The sequence below is a fragment of the Leguminivora glycinivorella genome, chromosome 14 (assembly GCF_023078275.1).
Source record: "Leguminivora glycinivorella isolate SPB_JAAS2020 chromosome 14, LegGlyc_1.1, whole genome shotgun sequence".
In the NCBI taxonomy this organism is placed as follows: domain Eukaryota; kingdom Metazoa; phylum Arthropoda; class Insecta; order Lepidoptera; family Tortricidae; genus Leguminivora; species Leguminivora glycinivorella.
In genome coordinates, this window is record NC_062984.1 from 9,968,918 (window position 1) to 9,980,596 (window position 11,679).

Consider the following 11,679-nt stretch of genomic DNA (forward strand, 5'->3'; position numbering starts at 1 on the left):
AGGTCAAAAAAGACGAGTGGCGTGAGTAACAATTTGAGGCGAAGCCGAAAATTGTTAATAAAGACTCCACGAGTATTTTTTAACTCAGTTAAACACCGTTGCATACAATACTTTTCGTACGATCATGCACTTACTTTTTAATAGTTTTCTAGAATAATTTTCACTATTTCCTGTATTTTGACCTTGTCGGCCTCCCCTCTGTTCCTGCCTCACCCTGTCGCTCGCACTCCCCCCGCCGCCGCCAGCCTCCGGCGCCCCGCGCCACCGCTATATCCATTAAAGACTTCCTCACAATACTTTAAGAGCTATATCGTATGCGTGGGTGCGCGGGGCATCGGGCGGGGGCGGGCATCTTTTATGCAGGGTTTTAACGATCTATGCACGACACTGTAAATGACGAATAACAACACGGGAGTAGAAAAACAATTGAAGCATATACAAGTGTCCTGAGTCCAGGCTACATAGCGTGCACAATGGGGAGGCACACTGTCATTTTATCCCACCAGGCGGCGCCTGTGCAAGTGTCTAGGCATGTCACTGTCATTGATATGTGTGAGAGAGAAAAAAACATCTTCTCGCTCTCACGCATGACATTATCTGTGCAATGGACTAATAAGGTGGCGCCATCTGTCATAACCTTTGAGTGTGCCTCCTCATTACGGGCCCGCCTACAGCCTAGCCCCGAACTGGTCATGACTTAGTCTAAAAAATATAGATGTACAAAAGTTAAGCTCTTCATTCGACTAAATTAAAAGCTACGAGACATAATTTGTGCAACCTTTGTACACCAATATTTTTTTCACTTAACGAAAAAACTTGTGGACGGTCTTTACCTATAGACGGTCTCCACCTTTGACCTTACTCATAAATTCATTAGTAGATACTGCAGTCGTCATTTTCTAAGTAACATCACGTATAATAAATTAACATTATTGTAATTTCTGATTGAAATAAATCTAATATGAAATGTTAGTTGGGCCATTTTTTTTTCAAAGTTGTTCCACCCCACTTTTTTTAGGATTTGGAAATTTTTATGTGATTTCCACTCAGAATCGCGAGCTCTTTCAATCCTAATAGGAGAAAAAAAGCGTCCCGAGGTTTTTTCCCATTTCGTTACCATTTTTTCATACATTTTGTATGGCGGTAACGTAATGGAAGGTCTGAAAAATGTTTGGAAATCTTGGGACATTTTTTTTCTCCTATCAGGATCGAAAGACCTCGCGATTCTGAGTAAAAAAATACCCATGTTACAAAAAAAGTAGGGTGGACAACTTTAAAAAAAAAGATGGCCCAGTTTCGTCTATTGTGATATCGAATTGTGCGCTTGAAATTAAATGTAAGCGAGAATGTTAATGCCCTAGTTTTTAACGGGGATAACGTAGTATTTACGTATAATATTTACTTAGTATTACCCGCTGCTAATATAATAGTCGTAGCATAGACAAGTGAATAATATATGTACAAAGGCAAATCACTTTTAATATCGAAAATATTGTAATGAGGAATCAAACATCCATTTTATCACACCTAGTGGCGCCACTATAGCAGTGCTCTCACTGTCAAATCTCATACATTTTTACAAGCTTTTATTCAACTTGCCTTGTTAGTACAGTCAGCAGCAGAAGTTCGGTAGCGGGCAAGGTGTTCACAATGATCCTAACACGCTCTTATTGTCTTAAAAATAAGATCGTGTCAAGTTCATTTTGAACACCTTGCCCGCTACGCTACTTCTGCTGCTGACTGTACGTTAGTGTGCGTCAAAACGTAGAAGCTAAATTTGACCCACTTCCCGGTTTCGGATTGAGCTGAAATTTTGCACACATGTAAATTACGTGACAATGCAATATTATAGTATCATCATAGAGGAATAAGTAAGGGAAGAGTTGTATTTAACTCCATACATCATTAAATGCGGGTTATTTGTATAGGCATAGTTAAGTGACATCTAGCGACAATCAAGCGTCAAAGTCGCGTGATTGTCGGTAGATGTCACTTAACTATGCCTATACAAATAACGCGTCAAAGTCGCGTGATTGTCGGGAGATGTCACTTAACTATGCTTATACAAATAACCCGCATTTACTGATACAACTCTTCCCTTACTCATTTCTCTATCCTCTTGGCACCCAATGTATTTTCTGAAGTACATTTGGTTTCAATGGAATTTTAACTTTCATGTAAACAAATAAAATATAATTTCTTTTGTTTCTAAAATTTTTCGAACAAATTAAATTGAATTAAATCTCAAGTGCAATAAAAATATTTTGCATGGTGGGCGCTACGTATCATGGTATGAGCTGATCTGATGATGGAGCAGAAAGGTGGTCATAAGAACTCTGTTATGAAACGTCGTATCGAGGAAGGGATTTTTAGAAACGTTTCGGTGAGCATTAGATGACTGTTGAAAGAAAGGTACAGTCGGCGATAAAAGCTTGTGCTAAAAATGAATTTTTTGCAAAAAACTTATTATAATATTTTTTTCTTGCTTGGCAACATATTCAGTACTCCCTAGCGTAGGTACATTACTTACAGTCTGACCAAAGAGTAGAAGAGCATTTCTTTTTTTTTTCGCCACTTTTATGAAATGTGATATTTTTGAAAAAAATTATGCTATTTCTACTCAGAATCACTAGCTTTTTCAATCCTAGTAGTTAAAAAATTGTCCCATACGATTTTTTCTTATTTTGTAACCATTTTCCGTACATGTTGTGTGGGGTCACAAAAGAGGATAGTAACAAAAATTTATGGAAATTCTGGGACACTTTTTGTCTCCCAGTGAGATTGAAAGTACTCGTAGTACAATTGACCTAAAATTCCCTAAAAAAATCAAATAAAAAAAATGGCAAAAAAAAAAGAAATGCTCAGAAATTAAAAACTGGCAACATCGTAGTGTCGTCCCGTTTCTCCCACATTGATTTGAAAGCGATGACACTACAATGTTGCCACTTTTTAATTTCTACTCTTTTTGGTGAGACGTTACAGCGGTTGCCGTGGCGACATAAATTATATCCTAACCTCACAGTGTGCTTTCTCATTGAAAGCCGTTGTATGTACTGTTACATACGGTAAAATAGAGTCAAGGATAAGGGTCAAATTTGTCAAAACTGTGTTTCAAATGTTTTTTTAATCCTGTGTCGAGTCTATGCACTATAACTACACATTTTGTACTTTAGAAGTCATTTTCTTTAGACAACACTTTTGACAAGTTATTGCTTGACTTTGTACATGTACTTACTCATTTGTTTTTGGCGTAGTGTAGTAATGCGAAAAGCATTATACATGTTTGAAAGTGCACATTAGTGTTAAGAATTAAAAAAAAAAACATATTTTTATATCCCAAAATTTATTTTTGTGAATTATTGTCATACAATGACCATAAAGTATAATTTATTTATTTAAATAATTCGGTTGACCTAAATTATGTTCGTGTTATTTTGTGATAAAAATTATTACAATAAAATCTATGAAAAAGCTTTTAATTCTAGTTTTATTACATACCTACTAAGCTTTTGCCCGTAGCTTCGCTCGAGTTACATTCGAAAATTGCGGAATGGTCCATACAAACTTCCACCCACCATTTGAGGGAAGTGGGCGTTAAAAAGAGACAAAGTAGCCTATGTCACTCTGCATCCCTTTAAATATCTGCATTTAAAGAATCACGTCAATTCGTCGCTCCGTTTTGCCGTCAAAGTCTGACAAACAAACAGACACACACTTTCCTATTTATTTAAGTATTAAGTATAGATATTCTATGTAGGTAATTGCACCGCACCGGCGCGGCGGGGCTGTTAAAATCCATAAACTAATAAATTCTATATAAAACAACGGAGCTCATGAGGGTTAATAGAATTCCGATAATTTGTCTAAGTTATTAAAATAACATCAAGTTGTGAAACCGCGAAACGATAACCCACGCATTTTAGTAGGTACCTATGGATATCGTCGATAATAAATAATCAGTGCGTAGACAAATAACCAATCGTTCCCGCTCAGTAGCGTATCGTAATTCTCTGTCTCATTCGCACTAAAACGGAAGATCAGAAGGAGATAAACAGGAACCGCAACGGACGTGAACGTTTGGCCATTCCTGTCGGCTGGAAGAGACAAGCGTTGACGCCGTTGACGCTATGTGGCGATCGAAACAGGCTGCTTTTTAGTGCCACTACAGAAGAGCGATTGGGACGTTGGCAAGGTACCCTGATATTTTTATTTTGAACTAGCTTTTCCTCGCGGCTTCGCTCACGTACTAATCTAATCTTGTTTTTCCATACAAACTTGACCCCCATTTCACCCCTCAAAATTTCATTTCATTTCATATTGGTTTATTGCAGTCATGTACATGCATCACGTCTAGGACTTATGACTATGTTACATGGACCCGGGTAGGGTAAAGCAATTTAGTACATACTTATAACTTATAATTAACACTATCTACTCGCACAAATAATTTTTGCCTGCACAACATATTATTCTAACAGTTAAATATTCAGTCATAGTAAAATTTATGTCAAACTTAAGTTTTAATCAGCATTATTAATATAAATTATTTAAGTATAGGCAGGTACAATAAGTTTAGGTAACATCATAGATTAGCGTCGTTAAGAAATTCGTTCACAGTGTAAAATTCTTTCTTAGTGCTCTTCTACACATTGTAAGTTGTAAGGAACTCAACCTCAGTGCCAAATTTTGAATCTCTAGGACCAGCGGTTTCGGCTGTGTGTTGATATGTCAGTCAGTCAGTTTCTTCTTTTATATACTTATTCAGATAGCGGCCTTTTCGGTTCGGATACATTTAAATATGTATCTAAAATACCTGTTTCAACAGTGAAAAGGGCCTTGTTGGGATGCCAATCGTTCGCGCCGTGGTGAACGAGACGGACGGATCAATATCATTCTTCCAGCGTTTCGTTCGGTAGAGTGTACACGATTGACATCTTGGCTACGCACCTAGGGCCTCAGGCAGAAACAACAACACGATCCGCTTATTATTTAAACAAGCCACCACCCACAATTTCTGTGATATTAATATTGTTACAAAATCTTCTCATAAAATATAGGAAAATACACGATAAAACCTTGGAGATGTACAAAAAAGTCACTTTTTAAAGTAGGTACCTACACGAAGATTAATATTTTTAACAGCCAGAGTTAAATTAGAGAACTGGGTTGATGTGTTATCAAATAATTTGCAGTAGATAATTTAGCTTACTTCCGATAACCTCTCGAGAGTGGCCTGAATGGTCCTCAATAGAGCAGGGGTCTTACACACTGCTTAGAAATTGTGTCACTAAGGACCCTATCACAACGAGAAATCCCAGTGTATTCAGTGTGATTGAGCCTTTACCCTACAATCTAGCGAGCAAACCAAGCGAACCGAAGTTCTCATATAATTATATTCAACCTCAGGCAGTCGTATATTTAATAGTACATTACATCAGAGGCCGGGAAAATGAGGATTTCTGGCCAAGTGGGTATATACGGCCGAGCGAGCGTGCGAGCGAGGCCGGATACGGATACGAGGCCGGGAATCCGTTTTCACGCCGAGGCATGTATAGTGCTTTTCTCAAACATACAATGAAATAAAAAAAAAATGCTCTAAAGGACAATATTTTATAAAAAAAAGTTACTTTGCAGGCCTAGGCCTAAAAAATAATATGAAATCCCTTTACAGTCCTCTCGAGTTGTTGCGCCCAAAAAGCGATACTTCCCAGCCCATTTTAAGGAACGTAAAGACAATATTTCATTGCATGTTTGAGAAATAGTTATTTGTTATACAAGGGAGCAAAGTTGTATTTTAACCGAGTGTGGAATTGCAACAGGAACTAGCGAATGGATTCTAGGGTTGAACTACGAGCGAGCGAATGGATTCTATGGTTGAACCACGAGCGAAGCGAGTGGTTTGAAAATAGAATCATGAGCGAAGCGAGTACAAAAATAGAATCCTGAGCATAGAGTGTTGCAATACACACGAGTTAAAATAACTTTGCATCCCGTGTGTAACACATAACTTTTCACCTCACTAAAGCGAAGAAACACGCAATAAAAACATCTGGAACATAATTGCACAGAAATAAGTCAATTTGCGTTTACTACAATTTCCAAGAAGCACCGACCGCACCACAAAAGTTAAAATTAAGGCTGCTTTAAAAAAAAACGTCAAAATAATGTAAAATTGGTAGTTTTAGTCGGTGAAATACTACACTTTCCGTTATACAATAGATTTATTCAATTCAAATTTCAGTTAGAGCATCTTATTATCTTGATTTTTATAAGACTGGATTTTTGAAAACCAAGTCACTAAATTAATTATTATTTTTTCTCTAAAGCACGTTTAGAAAAATTCACGCATAGAGCTGAATTAGTCGATCTTATTTGTAAAATTTGGACAATTTTGATAACTAAAACTGGTAAATTTATAATTCGTATACCCTGTACTACAATCTTTTCAGACTACATTTTTATTATAAGGTTTTAAAAAAGAGTAAACGAGGCTAAGTCGAAATCAATTTTTTTCAGAAATTACCTAAAATTAAGTGACAATTTCTTTGAAAATCTACATCACATCAAAATAATGTTTGTATTTAATGAATCTTCAACGTTTACTTAAATTGCTGATATGCCTTAGTGATTATAAATAGCTATTATTTATTTTTGGCAATTTTTTGAAAACGAGCCTTCACCGGTACAATTATTACCACTTTTGGACATTTTCTTATATTTTGTTTGACCAACTAGAAAAAGTCGTATAATGTGATATATATTTGTAAACTACTCGCAAAGCCCTTTAATTTGATACCACACACGGTATGATCAAGCGCTCCGTTGCGATTTCAATGTTTTTCACACGAAAGCCCTCTTAAGAATCAAAAAGCAAAATCTATTTGGGTGCGTTCCGTTTCACGCGTTTTGAGATTGCAATGTTACTTAAGGTGCGTTCTGAATAAGTACAATGGAAAAGTCAAAAATAAAATATTTTGTACGATTTCAAGTGTCTTATGGTAAAATCATGTTATAAAATTATTTGAATTTTATGTTTTTAGTCGGATACAATTCGATATGAAATTATTTTTTCATCACATTTGCTGTTTAAAGGTATCATTACGTCTACGTGTACTGAAGCATAATGTACTATTTTATTCCCAAGGGAATAATGGATTTAGTTTTAAAAATGAATACAATCCGTACAATACTTCAGGCAAAGGATGTTTCAATCTGCCAAGGATTTTTATTGCACAACCAAAATTTGTCTATTAAGCTATAAAAGATATTATAAGGTATGAAAAATGCATTTTATTTATGTTTTACAATTATCTCAGTGTGTTTTGCATTTATTTCGTAAACTTAACTGAAATACATTGTTATAATTTATAATCTGACAACATGCTCTCTACTCGCGCTTGACCGCGTGCGTACGCGAGGCACCACCGTTGCCTAGCAACGGAGAGTACAACAGATCAAAATACCTATTGAACATTGAACTGAATGAAAGATAAGTGAAATTTTAGTTCAATCATATGATTTATCGGCTTTTTTGAACATGCCATTTAATTTATACGCAGTATTTTTGAGTTTGTTTTCGTTCAAAAAGTGTTTGTTATCAAAAACAATGGATTTAATATGAATAATCTGATGTAAATCAAGATACACTACTTGTCGCAACGCCGCCGGTTGAAGGTTTTGCCTTATAACTGTTTCCTCTATATTTTTCTCTCAAATGTGATGAAAAACATTGTGTGTAACTCGGGGAGTATGAATATTACTAACTCGAGTCTTTAAATCGCTCCGGCAAGCCGTCGCGATTTAACTTACTCTCGTTAGTAATATTCAACTTCCTCCCCTTGTTGCACAATGTACTATTACGTTCGCATCACATGACGCGTTAAGACAATTTAAGCACAGGGAGAAAATTGTCCTGTCTGGGACATGCCTTTACAAGAAATTATATTTAAAAAAGTAACTAATGACACGTTCGGATTTCAAATATTCTTTACACTCTTGTGGATAAAATGCGATTTTGCTATCTGTTTTTAAAGAATAAAAAGTCCTTTCCGAGGTAGTCAGGTGAAAAATGAGTGAATGATGAATATTGAATACTAAAATCCAAAATTAAACGTTTTTCATCACATTCCTTGACATCACACGATTTGTTACAGTTCGAGGTTGCTGTAAGTCCGTTTTCACATTATCCGTTTCGATATCGGATGTCGGAAGGATTTAAATGGAAAAAATCCAAGATGGCGCCTGTAATTAATATATCCTCGGTTTATACGATACTGCATTTTATGAGTAGGTAAATAACAAACTTTGCGATGTTATCGGAGACACCTCTGGACAACAGAGGCAGCACTGGATCTAGACTTTATTCGAGTGGAGGCAAAAACTAAAAAAAAAAAACGAATATGGCGCCCCTTGGACTGGACGAAGTACGAATTTGGCGCCCGGGGCATGGACCCCGGTTCGCTCCCCCCAGATCCGGGCCTGAACAGAGGTACTACTAACAAAGTACCTTCATGTCTATAAGTATTTGCGAACAGCCTATTTACTTAGATACCTAATACTAACAGATAATAAGGTGTTTTAGAATTGCTCTGGTATCTACTTTAAATTAAATATGACGGGAAATGGAACCTTTTGCATTAGTTATTAATAATAGGGTGCATTGGGGTAATTTCGAAAGTCACATAAAAATCACCGTTATTTCCATTATATCAAGATCCCCCTTTCGAAATTACCCGAGCATTTCTGTGCTTCGAAATTACCCCAATGTACCCTAGCAAGAAATAAATAAATAATAGTACATTGACGTATAATACAGGGTGACATCGGGGTCGTGTAGCACCAAACTAAAATAAGACTTGCTACTTAATTAGGAATGCAACGCTGCAGATTAGAGTGCCTAAATCAATAAATTTTCCGCTAGTACAAAAAAAAAATACAACATAATTTTCTACTTTAGTATCATGGTCACCCTACGCACTTAACAAGACAACCATCTAGGAAAGAACGAAGTGGTAGATTACCTACGATTTATAAAAAGTGATGTTTTACTTTGAAACACTGATCTTTTAGTTTACGTTTAGTATTAAAATCAATTAAAAAGTTCGAAAACATTTAAATGATTTATTAAAATAATAACAATCACCGGGACACTACACAAGTGTTTAAATAAAAAACAATCACCGGTCAGAAACATTACAACACGTAGCTTAAACATACTTCAGGAGCTGTTCGAAGTGTGACCCGCCTTGCTGACGGCACAAGTCTGCTCGTCGCCTAAGGTTATCTTTCAATCTGCCAAGAGCGAACCGATTCATTTTCACATTTTCAAATGCGGCAACAATTCGCTGCCGAATGGGTGCAACCCGGTTGCGTTGAGAAGACGCCACACAAAGTATTGTCTAGCGGCTTGCCGAGTGCTTCTTCGCGGATCCTGATTGAAGTACCTTAAAATTTATTCGTCAAGGTTGTCCGCATATCGTCGTTGTCGTGGCCTGTCACCGCCTCTTGCTTGGGCATGATTCGGCACAGTAAATTGTCCATAATTCCGCAGATTTTGAACCATTGTGGAAATCAATCTCCGGCTTGGGATGGGCAAATCAGGATAGCGTTGGTGAAATAAATCTCGAGCAGTCGTCGCACGATTTGTTTGGTAATAAAACCTTACCATGTCCGACCGCTCAATGTTGGAAAACGGATATGCCGCAGGCATTTTTACTGCTCAATTTCTGATCTTTTAATAATTTTATTTATTTCAATGTTTTGACTTTGTCATAACAGTAATGGTTGACATTTATTTTTCATCTAATCAGTTGTTCGTAAAAGAGGTTTCATTATGAATTGTAAGGTGACCACAATTTAAGTTTAAAACTGGGGTATGGAAAATGTTGTTTAATTAATAAATAGCTGAAATTAATTAAAAACGGACTTTATACGTAAACTCACAATTAATTACCGACTTAGGACCAATAGGTTTGGATCACGACCCAGATTTCAGCCTGTATATGTTATGGACCAAGTGATTAATAAGGGCTTATCAGCATGGTCGCGTGATATAGTCTATCTCGTCGATGCGTCCTCTTCGCGCTTGCAAAAAGTGCGAAAAGGACCGTGCCGATAACGCTGGTCCCCTATCAATAATTTATTGGAGTTCTGTCTTATCTCTTTTATCTGCCTATGCGACGAGACTAGCCGTGCCAGCATATTTTAGGACGGCCTCTGGAGACCCCACGTCGCATCGCTCTCGTTTATCTGCCGGCCTAGCCGATGTGACAATCGTCGACGCGACGCAAAACGTAGACTGGCTCTGTCACACAGGGAAAGATACGATATGTATCATTGCGACTTGTTGGCTAGGTACCCTGGACCTTTTCCACCAGGCCAACACCCAAGACAATACACTAAATAGAGAAATTAGGCCACGAAATTTGATACAGTTATTTCAAGCGTACTGTCCGATATCCATGTCCTCTTAATTTCATTGTCTTTCTTTTGATTCTACGCCGCTTCGTATGTTTTTATCGTCGGGATCGAATCAGCTCGTGATTCTCAGAAGAATAAGCCCAAACACGTCCAGATCTGGTGAAATTCGATATTCGAGATCTATTTTGGAAAACGCCCGCGTCACGGAAAATGATTTTCATTAGATAAAGTGAACACGGACCCCCAAGCCAAATAAGGGTCGGATGCACTATATAACCACCTCCAACACTTCTGGTGTTTCGGGTGTCCATGGGCGGCAGTGATCGCTTACCATCAGGCGACCTGTCTGCTCGTTTGCCTCCTATCCCACAAAAAAACCGTCCGTTACCGAAAATTGCGTTCGCTATTTTTTTTATGGGCAATTCCATAGACTTCTGCTGCGTGACGTTGATGTGTCTGCTAACTGTGGTTGATGCAAGTGGCCCTAAGACGTGTCAAAACCACCTGAGCATCTATCATGAGTTTTGACGTTTTAGTATACGTTAATAGTGAACGTAATTTTCCGCGACATTCACAATATATAATAATTACAAAGTACAGGGTACACTGTTAGATTTCCGTACATTCTGATAATGTAATCTGGGGGCACGGCAGTGCCCCCGCCAAGTCGAGCAAAAAGAGGCACGGCCGTACCATCCTTTTCTCGAAGCATTTCAGACCATTTTCAACCCCCTGTTACTCCGTTCTGGATAAAACTAGAAGCCTCAATTTTCAGCATACTTATATTCCCTACAGTTAATTTAGTTATGCAATGATAATCTAGTCATAATAATCCTCGACAGTTATTGACCTTCTCTAACTCGTGTAGGTACATATTTCTCCTCATTTTACTCGTACATGTGTACACGTTTGTTTAGAGGTTAAAATACTTAGTCATAATAGTTAGTGATAATTATGTTTACGAAATCTAGGACTTACATATTTGCAAGATAGCATTGTTGGAGGCACGGCCCAATTGTTTTGGTATTATGAATATTATTAAAAAGATACCTGTATGGGTAGCACATGACTGGCGCGACAGTTGCTTGCTGCGACATACCTTGGATCGAACGTTATTTTCTAAAAAAATGTATAATAAGCGACGCAAACTGGGGGGCCATTTTTATTCAAACTTGTTTACCCCATTTTTTTGTAACATGGGTATTTTTTACGCGATGGAGACTACATAAAAATTTTCAAATTCAAAAAAAATGTGTGGTG